Source organism: Nyctereutes procyonoides, unplaced genomic scaffold (genome assembly GCF_905146905.1).
Source record: "Nyctereutes procyonoides isolate TBG_1078 unplaced genomic scaffold, NYPRO_anot_genome, whole genome shotgun sequence".
NCBI classification, from domain to species: Eukaryota; Metazoa; Chordata; class Mammalia; order Carnivora; family Canidae; genus Nyctereutes; species Nyctereutes procyonoides.
The window spans coordinates 7,076,418-7,097,351 of record NW_026575121.1 but is presented as its reverse complement, the minus strand read 5'-3'; the positions used below and the strand labels follow the sequence as shown (position 1 = coordinate 7,097,351).

The window sequence follows — 20,934 nt, the reverse complement described above, 5'->3', positions numbered from 1 at the left end:
TATGAGGAATGAGAACACCGTGGCTTGCTGAGAGGCGTTCCCATTACTTATTAGATTAACCCGCCTCTGGAATTGAAGAAACCTGCTGCAGCCTTTAGAAGACCCAAGGGGGAAAAGATCATCACATGGCTTTAAACACTGAGAAATCTCCTAAACTAAGTGAAGTCTCAGCCAACACACACCAACCAAGGAGTCAAAGTCACATATGAGAATTTAGGGCAATATTTCAGCAGACTCTTGCCACTGCCGCGGTTGGAATGACAAACGAAAATGTCTGACATTCTAAACAGAGAAGAAACAATAGGCAAGGCTTACCTTTTGGGACCTAATGGCAAACCTGTAAGGAGCTCTTAGGATAAAAATACCAGGAATGTATTTGCCTAATCTCATTTAATCTTTATGACAATCATCTGAGTTAGATTGCAGCATTAACATTCTCATTTTTTAAAAAAGACTTTCTTTATTTTAAAAATGTCATTTATTTATTTGACAGAAAGAGAGAGAGAAAGCACAAGCAGAGGAAGTGGGAAAGGGAGAAGCAGGGAGCCCGATATAGGGCTCCATCCCAGGACCCTGGGATCATGACCTGAGCCAAAGGCAGACACTTAACCGACTGAGCCATTCAGGTGCCCCAAATTATCATTTAAGATGGGGAAACTGAGGCTTAATGAGCTTAATTAAGCAAATCATCCAAGTCTTCCCAATTAATAAGTGGCAGAGATGGGATATGAATCCATGCTATTAATTACTAACACTATCAGTGGCCAGGGAGTTTTTCTATCACAATTCGGTGAGCAGAAAAAAACAAGAATTCCTCAACAACAGCAACCACAGGGCTCTGACAAGAATAAAAAAAAAAAAGAGAGAGAGAGAGAGAGAGAAAGAAAGAAACATGAGGAAAACACTGGTTTTCTGCAACCACACCGTCAGTTCATTTCTCTGTTATCTGGTTTTGTGAGGCAAAAGGAGATTCTAAAGGTGAAGCATACGAACGTTTGCCCACAAAGACAGGTTTGTTCTTAGCCATGCGAGTCGTCTGTTAAAGTTTCCCACATAGACTCAAACTTCACTCACATGGTATCATTCTTATTCAAGTATGATTTGCCCCCATTTGGCTATTTCAAGTGGTCAACGCCTAGGAACCGGGTTTTTCCTACTGTGTCTCCTCCTTGGGGAGGCTGGGAGGGCTAGTGACATCATGGGAACAATATCTGTCTTCTCTGCTATGACTCAACTGAATATGTCAAATCATTGCTACTGCTAGTCCTGCTGCAATGCATGAATTATTCGATCTGCCAAGCAAATTCACATGGAAAACAGCATACTATCTCCATCCCAGCCCTAAAGAAAAGGAGGGAAAGGCAGCAATAAGAAACTCCCCAAGCAAAACTACACAAGAGAGGTGAGCTTTGCCCACCCCCTTCACGCCTCACCACAGAAAGTGTACATACATTTCCATTTCATATTGCCAGAATCAGGTAAAAACAAAATTTGCTTCCTCCTCTGTGCTCTCATACTACTTTGTGCAAATTGCTAAATTATAGTGCTTACCATATTGTCCTGTAATTATATTTTAAGTGTCTGCCTTCCCACTAATGTAATAGCTCCCTTTTCCCCCTTAATCTCTGTATCCAATGCATCTGGTATCAGGCTGAACAAAAATTTGTTAAACAAACAAGTGAAAGATTGAATGTAACAATGAATGAATGACAACTTGCTCAAAGACTCTCTTTAGGGCAAAAAGAAGTGTTCTTTTCTCTCTACTCTTTATGACTGAAGATAGTTGGCACTGTTGCAATTAGACTGGGGGGTGGATCATGCCTTTTTGAGGTATTAGGTTTCTAGGATGTTTTTTGGCACTTTGTGAATGTGTGTTTTGTGTGTGGTTGTGTGGGTGTGTGTGTGTGCTGTAGGCTCCTCTGCTCCTATATTCTACAGAATCCATCTCTCCAATTTTACACCTACCAAGCCTACCTATCTCATAACTTGCTCCCTTAATCACTGGTTTGAACTAATTCAATTAGAATCTTTTCTCAAAAAGCAAAACAAAACAAAACAACAACAACAACAACAAAAAGTTCTTATTGTAAGTTCCTGGAGAGAGGAAAGGGCAGAAAATGTGACTTGGTATTATCCCACATTGCTGCCCACAACCTGCCAGCCATGTGCCAGGTATGATGGATGCTGGATATTCAGCAGGACTCAATATAGACACGGTCCCTCCTCTTGCAGAATTTACAGTCAGTAGGAAGAAGAGTGATAAATAATAAGGTGAGTAAAGTATAGTAACTGTAATGACAGAGGAAACACATGGTGGTATGGGAGCACAGAGGAAGGAGATCAAACCTCGTCTGGAGGTCATGAAGGGCCTCCTAGACCAAGTATCTTGGACATTTTGGCCTGGACAGATAAGTGAAGCTTAATCAGGTAAAAGGGGAATGTGGGAAAGAGAAGGCGGCCCAGAGACAAGGGAAAACACAATGCAGGTGAAATACTTAAAGAAGGTAAGAATGTCGAGGATTTATGCCAGGAGGCAAGGCTGAGCCTCACCTATATTATTCTAAGGGCATTGGGAAGCCACTGAATGATTTTTAACCAAGGTGGTATTTGGAGCTGAGTTTTAAAAGAGAGACTTGGGTTGCAAGTAAAGACACAGAGATTTGGGAGTTGTATTAGTCGAGTAGGCTAAGAGTAACAATAAATAGATCTTCAATACTTTCCTTGTAGCAAGATGACTTTGGCTGCCACATGGAGAATGGGTTATAAAACTGTGAGACTACATACACAGAAATGGTAGTCCACGTGAACATAGAAAAGACACTGGAAATGGAAAGAAGTAGAAGGATTCAAAAGAATATTAAGAAGGCAGGATTGATAGACTTTAGCAATCGACTAGACCAGCGTTGGCAAAATTTTCTATAAAGGGTCAGATCAAAGAAGTTTAGGCTTTGCCAGCTATATGGTTACCACATCTACTCAACTCTGGTGTTTTGGTGAGAAAGGGGACATGGACAATATGTAAGTGAATGAGTGTTGCTATATACCAATAAAAATTTATTTATAAAAAAACAGACCAACAAGCCAAATTTAGCTTAAGACTGAAGTGTGCTGACCCCTAGATTAACTGAAGGATTCTGTAGTAAGAGCGGTCAAAAATGGCTCCCAAGTATGTCAGTTGGCTGGGCTTACTATTTACAGAGAAAGGAACACTGGAAAAGGAATCAGGTCAAAGCAAGGTCATGGTCAGGTTTTAGACAAGCTGAGTTTAAGATACCTGGGAGATGTTACCCACGATGTACCCAATAAGCAGTTAGATGTTTGGATCTCAGTTAGGAAAAAGACCTGGGCTCTAAGTAAAGACGTATGGGTTTGGGAGTTGTCTTAGTTAGGGCAGACTAAATGTTAATAATGGACCACCAAAAATCAGCGGCTTTAGTAAGAAGTTTCTCCCATGGTGATACAAGGAGCTCAGACAAGGGGCTTGGAAGACCATCATTCCAAGAGCCTGTACAATAGCAGCATCCATTCCACTTAGCCAGAGGATGAAGGTTCAGAGAGGAGCACCTGTAGAGCTTTCTATGGGCCAGCTCTAAAAAGGGCACACACCTTGTCTACTCACATTCCCCTGGAGAGATCTCACTCACATGGCCCCTACCTACAATCAAGGCTGGGAAATGCACTACAGCCATGTGTGTAGGACAAGGGTAGAATGGATTTTAGTGAGCAGCTACCAGGCTCCACCACAAGAGTCAGAATTATAGAACAGGCCAAGAAGGCACGAAGATGAATAAAAGTGACTCAGACAATTGTAAGGAGTGAGAACAAGTTCAGAACTCTGAAGAATGCAAATGTTAGAAGATGAATTGAGAGGAAGAAGATCCGGCAAAATGGAAGAGCGACAAAATGAAAACAAAACTGGAAGATTGTGTTAGATATTTAATGAACATAGGTAGACAGGAGCACAAATTTAATTATTAAGTGTTGATCCAATCTCTGACAAGCTGACACTTATTTGGTACCTCTGATACCATAAAAAAACAGGATGAAATAGGAGCCAAATTGCATTTAAGAGAAAATGGCAAAACCAGCTCCTCAGAAGAGCCAGATTTTCACTACCATTCAGATGGACTGCTTTAGGGGTATGCATTGCAATATTCGTTTTTTCACTCACTTTTGGGTCTGTAAATCAACCAAGATAGTGTAAAATGTATATTCTGCATCAAAAATTTTATATGATCTTATACACACAGGAACATATTAGTATAAATATGAATATATACCTGCATATACACCCATACACACTCGGCACTCACAGGATTAATTACCACAGTGCATTTCTGTTTTGCTTGCATTTTTTGCAATTCTCCATGCTATCTGCTTAGCTCAAGGCTTCTTCTCCAACCCCCATTCCACCTGTTGGTGTGTCTGTTCCTGGCTCCAGATAAAAAGACCAAGAAAACAGGTTGGATTCCACCCTGATAAAACTTTAAGCACTGCTTCACTATTACAAAATATGACACAGCCTGTAGCTTAAACAAATAAATCCAGGCCAGGACATTCATGCCCCCTTTCTTGGCGATTCTGAATCAAGAGGACTTCAGCTATGGAGAGGAGAACCTGAGATCTTGCAGAGCTATCTGCCAATCTACCTTCTTCTCTCTCTTTAGAATGTAAATTCTTTGGGGGCAAGGAAGGGGATTCTGAGGATTTTATATCTGGAATGCTCTTTTTTTGGCAGAACAGCCAGCTTTGCTTATACATAAGTTAAAAAAAAAAGACAAGCAGATTAAAAAAAATGATCTGCCCAAGAGGTACACAGATGGTAAAGAAAACAAAATTAGTAACCTCTTCTACTTGCTCAGCATAAATTATTAGTGTACTCAACCTGACCAAGTGACTATTTATAAGCCTGACCTCGAACATCGTGGCGTTCAATAAATATAAATTGAGGATGGTGACAATGCTACCCATATTTCCCTGCTTAATTACACACAGTTGGCAGTTCAGTGGCACAATTCATATGCATTTTATTCTTCCTTTACTGCACTTCACATTGTAACTCACATCAGGTGTGACTCTATTAAAAATAGTCTTCCAATTAGCAAAATTAATTCTTTCTTTGATCTGAGAGAAGCCAACTAGTGCATACAAGCAAATAAAAACTTTGCAAGCAGCATTTCTTCCCTGGCTTCTGGGAGGAGATTTTCTGTTAGCTCCAACAAGTCTTTCTTACTGCTACTTTTACAGGGTCGTCATTATTCAAAGTCAGCGAGCTTCAAATATCATCTGCAAAGCACATCTAGCAATTTAGCTGCTGATGCAGATAATGCATGAAACTGAGAAATAGCAACTTGTCTCACACTGGCTATGTTGAATGTGTAGCTTAAAAAAAAAAAAAAAGCTAGACTCCCAGCTCATCCATAGGGGAGTCGTAGCAGAAAGGCAGGAGTTCACCACCATGTGTATTTAACCTGTGGAAAAGCCAGAGGCAGTTGTTCAAAAAGAATATGGGAATGTGAAACTCACCATGTGAACACTCTATCTACAGCCCTCAAATGGCACTGGTGCTGGAGGCCCATCAAATTGTCCGGTCAGATTATTCCCTCATCCCTGTCAGTCTCCTAAAGCCATCCCTGTTATCTCCTTCTCTTCACAAGACAGTCTTGTCTCCTCCATGTCTAGAAACTTGAGGCCATTTACCAATGCTGGGAAACCTGGAGCCAACCTTTTTTTTTTAAGATTTTATTTATTTATTCATGAGAGACAGAGAGAGAGAGAGAGAGAGAGAGAGAGAGAGGCAGGCAGAGACACAGGCAGAGGGAGAAGCAGGCTCCATGCAGGGAGCCCAATGTGGGACTCAATCCCAGGTCTTCAGGATCACACCCTGGGCTGAAGGTGGCGCTAAACCGCTGCCACCTGGGCTGCCCTGGAGCCAACCTTTTAATTGTCCTTCTGCATTATCCACCATCCTTCATGCAGTTCACCAAAACAGGCCTCTTCTCTCCCTCTGCTATGCCACCTTGGTTCAGGTCCCTGTTGCCCCTTACTACTACAGAAATGTCTAGTGAGCTCCTTACCTATAGGCTGATTTCCCTAGAATAGGTCGTACATATGAGAAGAAAAAGAAAATCTAAAATTCAAACCAGACAGTCTATGCCATCTGAAGAAAAAAAATCTAAATTTCTTAGATTGAAAGAACCCCATGCATTAGGCACCTGACCATGACTACAACTTCATCTCTCATGACAACTGCCTCATATTTCACATCACACACACACACACACACACACACACACACCGTGCTACTTCTCACCTTTGAGACCATTCATGCTAACATCTCTGCCTGGAATGCACTTCCCCATTACCTCAACCTGACCCTCACTTGGCTTACTCCTGCTACATTTTTATGGTTCATTCAGAGGTCACTTCCTGGAAGCCTTAGGAATCATTCTCAATACTCCTCAAATACTCTCCACCTAACTCTGTGAGGGGAAAGTTAGCATTGCTCCATGATAACATATTTTTGTATCTCCGAGTTAGTATCATGGTAATAGATCTGTGGAACAGAACCGAGGAAACAGAATTAGATCCAAAAACCCACAGGGACTTTGTGTATGATGAAAGTGGAAAAGCAGTGGACTCTGAAATACCAGTGCTGGGGTAATGAGTTAAACATGGAGATATTATAATTTTGGATCCTTACCAAGTATCTGCCCCCCCCAAATTAATTCCAGATAGGTTAAATATTTAAGTGTTAAAAAAAAGTCACAGAAGAACTAAAAGAAAAGTCAAGGGACAATTTCTATAATCTAAGCAGGAGATTTTTCCATGCATGATTTTAAAGCCAGTAACTATATAAATATTTGACTAAATAAATAAGTAGCTTTTTAGTTGGGGAAAAAAATACTATAAATCTCAAAGACAATAGATTGAGAAAAATGCATATTTGCCCCATTGCCTGGAACCTAATTTATTTTGAGGAAGTTGATTTATACAGCAGAGGGTTCATCTTCCTAACATATAAAGAACTCTAGTGAACCAATACAAAAACACAAGCCTCCTATGAGAAAAAGCGAAACAAACAACATGAACAGGTTCACAAAGTGCCTCTAAATTTATGTAAAGTTTTCAAACTCCCAAATCAAATATATTTACATTTTAAATAGTATTTTTCAGATCAGAATGACAAAAATGTAAAAATTAATGTTACTGAAGGTATGAGATGTATGCGCACTGTTAAATAAAATAGATGAGAGCCCTGGAAAGTAGTTTAACAGTGAGCATCAAAAATTATGACCCAGGGGCACCTGGGTGGCTCAGTGGTTGAGTGTCTGCCTTGGGCTCAGGTTGTGATCCCGGGGTCCTGGGATCCAGTCTTGGCATCGGACTCCCCACAGGGAGCCTGTTTCTCCATTTGTCTATGTCTCTGCCTCTGTGTATGTGTCTCTCATGAATAAATAAATAAAATCTTAAAATTATGACCCAGAATTTTCACCAGAATTCATCCTAGAGAGCAACTTATATGTCCATCAAAAGGGAGTCATTTAATAAATTATAGTGGCTTTTTATATTACAATGCCATATACCCATCAAAATGAAAGATATATGCATATTTAATTGCACAAAAAGCCTTGCATAACATGTTACAAAAGCTTCCAAAATTGGGTTAAAAACAATGTACAGCATTGTTCCATGTTAAAATATATTTATTTATACATACGGAAGGGGGAATAAAGCACATACTTGGAAGGATATTTGCTGAAATGGAAATAACCATTATCTCTGAGAAGTAAGATTATAAGTTCTTTCTTCATACCTTTGTTTCTTCATACCTTTTCATATTATCTAATTTTTTTTACCAAGAGCATGTGTACTCTCATAATTAAAAAATAATTGCGAGCAGCATGACTATTTCTATTGTTGAAAAAGAATGGATAAGATGGAGGAAGATGACAAAAACAACTTTAGGAGTGGACTGAGAGAGCATGGTCATGTGTCTAAAAGTGCTGCCACTGTAACTAAAAGATCACAACCACAAACAAGGAACCCTGGTGAAGTTCACGAGCTACAGGTCTGCCAAACCCAATTAACAAAATATCAAAGGAGCACCTGACTGCCTACACAATGAACACTAAATAAGTTCACTTTTCTGAATCTTTCTCATACACAAGATGAGCCATCAGCTATTCTGATTCCAGTGAATATTTAAAGAAAGGAAGAATTATCAATTTTTATAATAAAGGAAGTCAGACTAATTTCCTCTTTCCCTCTGACAGTTTACCTATTTTTAGCCAGAAAAAAAAAAAAAAGCTGAAAGACCTTTGGCTGTAAGGATAAACCCATGAATAGGTTACCAGAACATGTTGCAAGTCTTTACATATGTTCTTTTTTTTTTTAATGTCTATGGTTAGCTAATAGTTCTCACAAGGCAGATGGAAATCAGAATATGGTTACAAAAATGCAACAAACAAAATGCCAACTAACTAAACTTTAAATTCTACAGATTTTATTACCCAATATTAATTTAAGCCCATCGTTTTAAAATAAGGCCTTTCAACTATGGGGAGCAGGACAAAGCTAGGACTTCCAGACTGGTCTTTCCGAAAACAAAAGAAGTAAAAGTTATTTATAGTGACCTTTTAATGTTTACCTTAGAGCTGGCTAATCAGATGTAAATTGTCACCCATGGATATGCATAATCAACTTTATTCCCTTTGCTAATTGAGAAATAGAGCTGTTAGTGTCAAAAAACATTTGAAAAATGCACCAAGCTTGCTCAGTGGAGCAAGTTCTTTATAAAAGTCAGAGTTTCCATATGGTAAAATCATGGAAATTAGGCTAAGGGGGGAAAAAAACCCACTAGGAAAGACTAATTTGTTATTGAGCTAGTCTGTGCTGGAACAAAATCAGTCTTAACGACCCTAAGTGTGGGATTTTTTACCACTTTTTACGTTCAAAAATAACTCCGTCAGCTCTTAGGAAAAATCATTCAATCACCTGACTCCAAAGTTCCTCTCCTGCTGAGTTTATGCTTTCCAAGCTGGCTGTGGCTCTGGCTGAGCAGGCATGTTGTCAGGATACTTACTTACCTAGGGGACTTGGTTCACTCAAGCCAGCCCCTTCCCCTTCTTTAACTCTCCTGACATTTTCTAGTTTCCTTTAAAACTGACTACAATCATGCACATGAGACTTGCTTCAATTGGGTAGAAAGAGAACAACGTAAGCAACGCTTCCAGATTGCTTCCATCTTTACAATACCAGCAGAAGTATACATCATTTCAACTTATTGTCATGTAGGGGAAGATATGGCTGAAGCAGAGGCTAACTGCAAAGGACCACCCTGCCTTCTAGTCTGAGATAAGACCCACTTCTACTCTTATTCATTGACTCTCTTGTTTTATGAAACCCACGTATTCTTCCTCTTGAGACGGTCCTCATTAATGAACATTCTTCCTTTTGCAACAGCTTGAGTAGAATCCTCTCCTGAATAGTTTGGTGCATTTTGTCTTTCATGTGGTGCATTTAAGAAATTTAGGCATCCCTAAGAATAAGCCCCAACTGTTCTTTCACAGGAATGACCAACAAGCACTCTGTTTCAAGAAAGGAAAACACAGGAACATAGTAATAAGCCAATCACAAGCATTAATAGCACATACATCTATCTATCTATAGCACTATTTAAGGCACTAGAAGGTAGACAATGAGGGCAGGGGAGACCTCAAACGTAGAGTCATCAGAATGGATAAAGAAGATGTGGTCTAAGTATACAATGGAATATTACTCAGCCATTAGAAACGACAAATACCCACCATTTGCTTCAACATGGAGGGAGCTGGAGGGTATTATGCTGAGTGAAATAAGTCAATCGGAAAAGGACAAACATTATATGGTCTCATTCATTTGGGAAATATGCAAATTAGTGAAAGGGAATAAAGGGAAAGGAGTGAAAATATCAGTGAGGGTGACAAAACATAAGAGACGCGTGACTGGGGAATGAACAAGGGGTAATGGAAGGGGAGGTGAGCGGGGGGTTGGGATGACTGGGTGATGGGCACTGAGGGGGGCACTTGGTGGGATGAGCACTGGGTGTTATGCTATATGTTGGCAAAGTGAACTCCAATAAAAAAAAGTTAAAAAAACAAAAAACAAAAAATGTAGAGTCATCAGGCTCCCTGAATGATATGTTCACTAGACATATCTCACATGAGGTGCGTGCTCTTCTGAGAAGGTAACATCATTAGTGGAATAAGCATGTGTTTTGAACAATGATTCCTTCAGTCATCTCCACTACACACTATGAAATACTAAGTAGGTGAATTTCTCTCAGCCTTCATTTCCTCATCTCATCAGCCTAACCAGTCAGAGGGCCCACCTTGGTTCAATGAAATATATTCAAACTCTTTCTCCTACCTTTAAATTCTTTAATTTTTTCTTCTTTTTTTTAAATAATAGCTTTACTAAGATATAATGCACATGCCATAAAAATTTAACCATTTAAAATGTATAATTTAGTAGATTTGAGTATATTCAGAGTTATGTAACTATTACCTCTACCTAATCCCAGAACACTTTCATAATCCCCCAAAGAAACTCCATACCCATCAGCAGTCACTCCCCATACCTCCATCACAACCCATCGCAACCATTAATGTACTTTCTGTTTCTAAGGATTTGTCTACCGTGGACATTCCATTTAAAGAGAATCAGTAAGTGGTCTCTGTGACTGGCTTCTTTCACTGAGCATAATGTCTTGAAGGCTCATCTTTGTTGTAGCATGTGTCAGTACTTCATTCCTTTTTATAACTGAATTAAAAATTCACCTTGTGGATATACCAGTTTTTGTTTATCCACTCATCAGTAGATGGACCTTTGGGTTATTTCCATTATTTTAGCTATTATGAATAATGCTGTTATGAACATTCGTGTTTAGGTATTTGTGGGAACATATATATTCATTTCTCTTGAGTGCACACCTAAGAGAAAAATTATTGGGTCCTATCGTAACTATATGTTTAAACTTTTAAGGAATCGAACTTTTTTCCAAAGTAAGTAGGTATGAACCTTTTTGGTGTTTTGCTTTTTGACTTCTTTTGGTTCTTTCTGTGTCAGCTTTCTGGTTGTTTGAGCTCAGCTGGGAAAATAATTGGGGTGATTATAAAGACATTTTCTACAGAATGGGCAATTTTTAGCCATTGCGGATAAACACAAACATAACAAGGTAGTTGATGTGAGTTTGGGGAAAGCATAAGGTAGTGCTACAGAGCACACAGAACAACCATGGCAGGGAGCACTGATGCCTGCAGGTCAGAGACCAACATAGGAAGTCCTGAGATGGTTTTGATAAGGTTTAAATTTTTATGCTAGGGATCCCTGGGTGGCGCAGCGGTTTAGCGCCTGCCTTTGGCCCAGGGCGCGATCCTGGAGACCAGGGATCGAGTCGCACATCGGGCTCCCGGTACATGGAGCCTGCTTCTCCCTCTGCCTGTGTCTCTGCCCCCCCCCTCTCTCTGTGACTATCATAAAATAAATAAATAAATAAATAAATAAATAAATTTTTTATGCTCTACACTTATATGATAAACCACATAAATATAAGCACCCCCATATCTCTATCTCAGGTGCTTAAAATAAACAGGAAATACAATAGGAACATAAATAATGATAAATATGATTTTTTTAAAAAAATTAACATACGAAAGGATAATTCTACTTGGGCATATCAGGGAAGATTATTTTGGAAAGGAAAGCATCTTTACTAGCTGTTAAAGGATAACAAATGTTTTAAAAAAGCAAAAGTGAGGGGAAACTGCATTTTAAACAGAAGAAACAGAATAGGATGAAGGAAAAAGGATGAGGAGTTAGAAAACCATAGGAAAACAACAGAAAAGAACTGTTGTTTTGGCAATTAGCTAAATGTGAACTGAGGTAGAAGGTACAGTAAAAGAGGACTCCCAGGTGCCAGTTCTGAGGGAAGTATGTAGCAATACAGGCGTACCTCAAGAAGCAAGAAAACTCTCAAACAAGTTAACCTTATACCTATAGGAGTTAGGAAAAGAGCAAATAAAACCCAAGACCAGCAAGAGGAAGGAAATAATAAACATGAGAGCAGAAATAAATGATATAGAAGCCAATAAGTAATGCAACTGATCAATGTGGTGTGCCTGAATGGGACAGTCAGTTAAGACTCTTGATTTTGACTCAGGTCATGATCTCATGGTTGTGAAATCAAGTTCCATGTCAGGCTCCATGCTGGATGCAGAGCCTGCTTATGACTCTCTCTCCTTCTCCCTCTGCCCCTCCCCACCAAAAACTAGAACCAATCAATGAAACCAGTTGATTCTTTGAAAAGATCAACAAAAATGATAAAACTCTAGCCAGGTTCATAAAAAAAAGAGAGAGAGGACCAAATAGACAAAATCAGAAATGAAAGAGAAATAACTGACATCACAGAAATACAACTGACTGTAAGAATATTGGTAAAAATTACATGCTAAAAAAATTGGACAACCTAGAAGAAAAGGATACATTCCCAGAAATATAACCGCTCAAAACTGAAAGAGGAAAAAACAGAAAATTTGAACAGACTATCAGCAATGAAATTGAAGCAGTAATAAAAAAACTCCCAACAAACAAAAGTCCAGACCCATATGGCTTCACAGGTGAATTCTACAAACACTGCAAGAACAGTTAATACCTATTCTCAAATTTCTCCAAAAAATAGAAGAGGTAAGAAAACTTCCAAATACATTCAATGAGGCCAGAATTACCCTGATACTAAAACCAGATAAAAGGACTAGACACACACACACACACACACAAACACACACACACACACAACTACAGGGCAATATCTCCAATGAACAATGATGCAAAAAAACCTCCGCAAAATATTAACAAATTGAATCCAATGATACATTAAAAAATCATTCACCACCATCAAGCAGGATTTATTCCTGGGATGCAAGGGTGGTTCAATATCTGCAAATCAATCAATGGGATACATCATATCAATAAAAGATGAAAACCATATTATCACTTCAGTAGATGTAGAAAAAGCATAGGACAAAGTACAATATCCATTCATGATAAGAGCTCTCAACAAAACAGGTTTAGTGGGACATACCTCAACATAATAATAAAGGCCATATATGAAAAACCCACAGCAAACATCATACTCAATGGTGAAAAACAGAGCTTTCCCCTTAAGGTCAGGGACAAGATGAGGATATCCACTGTCATGACTTTGATTCAAATAGTACTGGAAGTCCTAGCCACAGCAATCAGACAACAAAAAGAAATAAAACGTATCCATGTGGGTAAGGAAGAAGTAAAACTTTCACTATTTGCAGATGACATGGTACTATACATAGAAAATCCTGAAGACTCCATCAAAAGACTACTAGAACTAGTAAATGAATTCAGTTAAGTGGCAGGATACAAAATCAATGTGCAGAAGTCTATTTCATTTCCATACACTAATAATAAAGCAGCAGAAAGAAAAATTAAGAAAACAATCCTACTTACAAGTATGCCAAAAATAATAAAATACTTCGGAATAAATTTAACCAAAGAAGGGAAAGCCTTGTACTCTGATAACTATAAAACTTCAGTAAAAGAAACTGAAGATGACACGAAGAAATGAAAGACATTTCATGCTCATGAATTGGAAGAATACTGTTAGAATGACGATACTACAAAAAAACCTGCACATTTATTGGCAATCCCTACCAAAATATCAACAGCATTCCTCACAGAACTAGAGCAAGCATTCCTAAAATTTCTATGAAACCACAAAAGACCCTGAATAGCCAAAGCAATCTTGAAAACAAAAAACAAAACTGGAAGTATCACAATTCCAGACTTCAAGTTACCTCACAAAGCTGTAAGTAATCAAAACAGTATGGTACTGGCACAAAAATAGGCAAATCAATAAAATGGAAATCAAAGTCCAGAAATAAACCCATAATAATAAGGACAATTATCTTCAACAAAGGAGGCAAGAATATGAAAAGACAGACTTTTCAACAAATGGTGTTGGGAAAAGTGCACAGCTACATGCAAAAGAATGAAACTGGACCATTTCTTATATCATACACAAAAATAAACACAAAACAGGTTAAGTATCCCAATTTGAGACCTAAAACCATAAAAATGCTTGAGGAAAATACAGGCAGCAATTTCTCTGACATCACTCATAGCAAAGCTTTTCTATTTTTTTTAAAGATTTTATTTTATTTATTCATGAGCGACGGGGGGGGGGGCAAAGACACAGGCAGAGGGAGAAGCAGGCTCTGTGCAGGGAGCCGGATGTGGGACTCGATCCCAGGACCCCAGGATCACACCCTGGGCTGCAGGCGGCGCTAAACCGCTGCGCCACTGTGGCTACCCAGTAAAGCTTTTCTAGATAAAGTCTCCTGAGGCAAGGGAAACAAAAGTAAAACTATCGGAACTACATAAAAATAAAAAGCGTCTGCACAGCAAAGGGAATAATTGATAAAAGTAAAAGGCAACCTACCGAACTGGAGAATATATTTGCAAATGACATCTCTGATAAAGGGTTAGTATCTAAAATATATATAAAGAACTTAAACAACTCAACCCCCTATAAACAAATAATCCAATTAAAAATGGGCAGAAGACCTGAACACATATTTCTCCAAAGAAGACATCCAGATGGCCAAGAGACACACGAAAAGATGCTCAACATCACTCATTGTTAGGGAAATGCAAATTAAAACTATAATGAGATACCGCCTCACACGTGTTAGAACGGCTAAGACAAAAACTCAAGAAACAACAAGTGTTGGTGAGGCATGGAGAAAAAGGAACCCTTGTGCACTGTTGGTGGGAATGCAAACTAGGGTAGCCACCCTGGAAAACAGTATGGAGGATCCACAAAAAAATAAAAATAGAACTACCATACAATCCAGTAATTCCACTATTCCACTATTGGATATGGAATTCCCACTATTGGGAATTCAAAGACTATGAAAACAGCAATTCAAAAGGATATCTGGGGATCCCTGGGTGGCGCAGCGGTTTAGCGCCTGCCTTTGGCCCAGGGCGCAATCCTGGAACCCGGGATCGAATCCCACGTCGGGTTCCCGGTGCATGGAGCCTGCTTCTCCCTCTGCCTCCCTCTCTCTCTCTCTCTCTCTCTCTCTCTCTCTCTCTCTCTCATAAATAAAAAAAAATGATATCTGCACCCTTATGTTTACAGCAGCATTATTTACAATAGGCAAAGTACGGAAGCAGTCCAAGTGTCCGCTGAATGATGAATGGATAAAGAAGAAGCGCTCCCCCCCAGAATATTATTCAGCCATGTAAAAGAATGAAATCTTGCCATTTGCAACAGCATGAACCAATCCAGAGTGTATCATGCTAACCGAAATACATCAGAGAAAGACATAAACCATGTGATTTCATTCATATGTTGAATTTGAGAAACAAAACAAACAAAAAAAAAAACAAAGGATAAAAAAGAGAAATAAACCAAAAACCAGACTCTTAACTGTAGAGAACTGATGGTTACTTGAGGGGAAGTAGGTGGGGAGGTGGGTAAAATAGGTGATGGGGATTAAAAGTACACTTATCGTGAAGAGCACAGAGTAATATATGGAACTGTTGAATTACTATATTGTACACCTGAAACTAAAATAACACTGTTAACTACACTAGACTTAAAATAAAAGTAAATAAATATTCAAAAATAAAATTTAAAAACCAAAATTTTTAAAAAAGAAAGAAAATGACTCCCAGGGTTTTGGCACAGAAGACAGGATAGATGATAATGCCATTAAAGGAAATAATGGAAAAGCCTACTGGAAGAACTGGTATGAGTGGGACGTCAGACTCCAATTCACGGAGTTTAAAGTACCAGAGGGAGACTCCTGGGTGGCTCAGTGGTTGAGCGTCTGCCTTCGGCTCAGGGCGTGATCCAGGATCTGGGATGGGGTCCTGCACTGGGCTCTTGATGAGTAGCCTGTTTCTCCCTTTGCCTAGGTCTCTGCCTCTGTGTGTGTGTGTGTGTGTGTCTGTCTGTCTCATGAATAAATAAATAATTTTTTTTTAAGGAACATAAGTAGATAGTGCAGTTGTAAATACAGAATTAGAATTTAGGAAATTTTTCCTAATGATGATCATTGCTAAAGCCTTCAGAGTGGGTGAGAGGGAGAGAAGGACCTGTTTTAACTCACACCCAAACAGGAAACTTAGTCCACTGTGGAAGCACAGGTGGCCAGGACTGGGTAGGGCCAGAGTTTGGGAAAGTGACCTAATTTTAGGGCTTAACCTTGAGGTTGTTCAACTACCATGTTCTGAGGGACACAGCAAATTCAGGTTAACTGAGGCCACTGCTTTAGGTTTAATCTACTAGGCCAGGCACAACAGTAGGAATTTCGTATCAGAGTTTAACCATATCAGAGCAGATCTCCTGCCACTGACTGAAATGCAGAAAGGCAGAGCCCAGCCTCTCGGGACTAGCAAGAGCTGGGCACAATATCCAAAATATCCAAGTTCCATCCAAATAGAGCCTCTGGTGGTTCACACAGACTGCACAGATTCAGCAGCCTCTGGGGTAGAGATACAGATTGAAGCAGATGTGAGTAACCACCACGCACCCTATCTCCTCACTCTCAGCACTTGGTCCATAGCAGAGCAAGACTCTTTTGGGACCCTATAGGCTACCAGAAATGAAGCTTCTGTTGTTCTTTCTGCCCTGCTCAGAAAAGGCTCAGAAAACAAGTAAAGCTGAGCTACAGATGCTCAGTCACTCCAGAGTCAGAGTTGAGGGACAGAACCATAAAGGACATCCATGTTTGGCAGGGCATAGAAGGAAGAGGGAGAAAAAAGACAAGGCAGAGAAAACATTCAGATAACACTGTATAGCACTAGAGTGACAGGGAAGCAGAAGAGAAGCCGACCAGAGAAATGAAAGGAGGAGAAGACTTGGGAAAAAAGCATGGGTCACCAGGGAGCCCTACTGATCTCACTGGTTGTCCCCAAAATTTTCACTTCGTGTCAGTGATGTGCTATTACAAATAATGCTTTGTTGGTTGGCCCATCTTTAAAAGCTCCCCTTTTTTTGTTTTTGGCAACCAATACTTAAGAGTGGGAAGTCCTATATAAATACTTTCAGTAAACACATCCAGTCTTGACCTAGAAGTTGCCTTAAAAGCCAAGAAAAGATCAATAATGATATAAAATTGGAAATACAGAACTCTAAAGGCTGTAATTTCCAGAGTAACCAGCAAAATAGAAGAAATCCTGCAGAATTCCAAGTCACAGCATTAAATAACAAAATGTAAAACTCAGTCAGTGGTTACAACATAGATTGTGAACTTAACTTTAGACAAACTCCATTATAAAAAGGCATCTGTGAAAATTTTAATTTTCAATTAAAATTATAATTTTAATACAAAAAACCAAACTCATAAAAATGAATAGTTGGGTTTTTTCCTCTTGTATTTTATTGAGGCAAAAAAGTAAAACAAAAACTATCTTAACACCGAGACCAAAAATAGAAAATTTCAATCAACACCGCACTTTTCACAAAATTATAACAGGCTGAAAACTGCAAGTAGCACATGTCAAGTCTTTTGCACATTTCACTAAAGATATATTTATTCAAAACAAAATGTCTCCCAATAATCCTTCTCTAGAAGGAACATGAGTCATCTATGCTGAGAAGCTCTCCTCACAGTTTTAACCTTTTGGGGAGAAAATGCAGAGCTTCCAATCCATACACTAGTAAAGAGACCTGTGAAAAACAATTTCACAGTTTTAAAAAGCAAGAATCACTTTGGCACTTTGAGGCCTGATATCCAACATTTCAGATACAGAAGCAAAGAACTCATTACTGCCTTATAACTTGGGAAGCAATTGCATAATGACTCATTCTGGAACCTGTACAGACACTGGGACAAATACCACAAAACTTGGAGAAAAAAAAATCCCAGTGGATAATAAATCAACATGGTCACTCAGGACCTCTATGTAAGGTCTCACGGAAAAGCTTGGTGACCTCTCACATCGCACAGGGGCATTGGCTTAGAAATGAGTTGATGGCAGGATGCCGCCTATAGAATGATCAGCAAGCCAAACAAATCACTTCATGCTTACACACAGCGGCTTCTGGTTCAGAGTTTTGATTTGAGGCTCTACAGGGGAGAACACATACACACACACACACACACACACACACACACACACACACACACACACACCCTGGGGAATAGAAGCAAAGAGATTTGTTTACTCCTTCTCTGATGGAAAAAGTGCCCCAGTACAAGAGCAATAGCTAGAGGGGAGATATGCTCCAGAGCTTTCTTAAAGTTACTCCTTTTCTGAATACTAAAGAACTTTTCTCAGGCTTTTTGAATGAGCTGAAAACCAGTTTTGAAAGATAAGATATTAAACCATTTCTATAGGGAATAAGAACACTGGAGATTATTTACTTTGCTGTAATTACTCTGGCACATAGGGAGATTAGCTTTCAAATGCTACCAGGTTTGCATACAGAGATTTCAATAATGAAGAAAAATTAGTTCATGTTTTGAATATTTAGGGGTTTGAAGTATATATTACTGCTAAAGAGCGAACACTGGTTAATACCTGTGCAGTGAATAATAATTACCAAAACCATTAATTATTCCTAAGTCTGAACTTCTTTCCTTTACAACAATCACTTGTTTTTAAAAAGCACTTGGTTTTTTTAGAGCCAATGGTAAATGAAAATGTATTTTTATATTCACAAATGAGTGCAAGTAAAGTCTTAGATTTTAAACCAGGCCGCAAAGCAGCCAACAATCTCATCTAGTAAGGGTAGAAATAAAATCTGCTTTTGAGTTAAAAAAAAAATTAAAATCTTCAGGAAGAGATAAATGAACTTTAAAAATTCATTCTCTACTAGGATATTGTCTTGGGTTTTTAAGATTATTTGTGTCATGTCTTTAGCTGAGACAAAATATATTAAGCAAGGGCTCTTAGAGCATGTCCAGTCTTGTAAGTCCTAGCTCACTCCTCTGCTTGTTATCTTTTAGGTGAGGGGGAACTTAGATTAATTGACAGTATTTGCACTTTTTTTTTTACTTTTTATTTGAAATAATTATCAACCCACAGAAAATTATAAAAATAGTAGAGATGTGTACCTTTAGCTCAGCTTCCCCCAAATAGTAACATTTATAGCACAATATCAAATCCAGACAACCATATTGGTATAACGCTCTTATTCAGGCCTGATTAAGATTTTACCAGCTTTAAGATGCGCTTGTGTGTGTGTGTGTATGTTTGCATATAATTTTTCCCCTGTACAGATTCATTAACCTCCATTCCAATCAAGATACAGAATTCTATCCCCACCAAGGAACTCCCCTATGCTGCTCCTCTACCCCATCCCCATCCCCTGGGCACCATTAATGTGCTCTCCAACTCTATAAATCTGCCATTTCAAGAATGTTATATAAATAGAATCATGTACTACGTAACCCCTTAAGATTGGCTTGTTTCTCACTCAGTATAATTCCCTTTAGATCCATCCAAATTATGGCATGTATGAATAGTTTGCACTATTTTTTAGTGCTTTAAAATACTGTTATCATTTTCATCATAATACAGACTGACTGGGTACAAAAATATAATGTTGGATTCTCAAGGATTGACAAATAACATTCTAAAGTTCCAAACAAAATAAGAAGGCAAATGAAGCAGATAAATGGGGGATAAAGATATCAGTGTTTTACTGTTCATTCTGATTGGAGCACATGGCGTTATTTACATTTGCTGTCAAAAGGGCTGGCTAACATTCTACTGAAGGATTAAATTTATCCACTGGCGTAGCTAGAAAAATACTGGTGAGAGATCTCAGAGTCAGGGGCATGCCCAGTTCATACTCCCTAACAAACCTCTCAGAGAACCTCAAATTCAGCAGATGAATAAGTAAGAAAACACAGTGAAACAGGTAGCACTCCTCCCATATTCTTCCTTCCTTGAGCAAGTGTACAAATTTACATTCCTCTATAGAAACACAAAGAGTCTGGAGTAATTGTTCCCACTCAACAATTTAACTTCTTTCTCTTGTTCCATTCACTTTCTTTTTACTTATCCCCTTCATTTATGGGTAACCAGAAATATGGTTGTTCCCCTGAGTAGAGACCACTTATCAGGACCATAGATCCAGGCAGCTTTAGATGGTATTATCAGTTACCTCTTTTAGGCTTCTCTGGGAATGTTACACATATTTCTTCTATTGTCAAAAAGCCCAGTGATGAGCCTATTCTTAACTGAGATCTATAGGATATCTCAACATTATTTCTCAATAGAGTTTTACTCAGTAGCTAAGATACTCAAAGGAAAACTTATAGTAAACAGGTGATATGCTAGGAGTTAAGAGAATTTATCTTAAATTCAATATGAAGATTCTGTTTTGTTCTCCCCTAATGTTTGTTCAAAAGGAATTACTGACTATAAAAAATACACTGTTTACAATTCTGTATCTGCCTTTCTTTAGAAGCTGTTTCTTTATTAGTTTCTCAGTTTTACATTTTAAAAAATGACCTGTATCTAATAGAATATATTTTATTTTTAAAAAGCTATCTGCAAAACGGTAAACTGTAACAGGCTGTTGTATCCCGTCCCCATGCTCAAACCTGCAGAAAATATCCTTGAGAACAAAGGACTGAAATTCTAAAATACCAAAATGACAGGGATGGAGAAAAATACCAAAAATATACGTACTGCTGTACTTTTCTTGATAGGGAAGATCATGGATAACACTTAAGATATTGATAGGAAAAAATGAAAAAGAAAACTATATCTTAACAAGTTAGAGAAAATCACCTAAAGAATAAAAATTGAGCAAGTATTTTTTAAACAAAAGAAAATTTGATATATTCAAAGGAAATTAGAAAAGAAGAAGGGGAAAAAACAAAAATAAAA

The 20,934-nt window shown here is 38.5% G+C and overlaps 1 protein-coding gene across 3 annotated transcripts in view; it reads right to left on the bottom strand.

Annotated features, from left to right (window-relative positions):
• Window positions 1-20,934, bottom strand: part of ENOX1 (ecto-NOX disulfide-thiol exchanger 1) — a 550,745-nt gene that overhangs the window by 452,141 nt on the left and 77,670 nt on the right. The window lies entirely within an intron of this gene.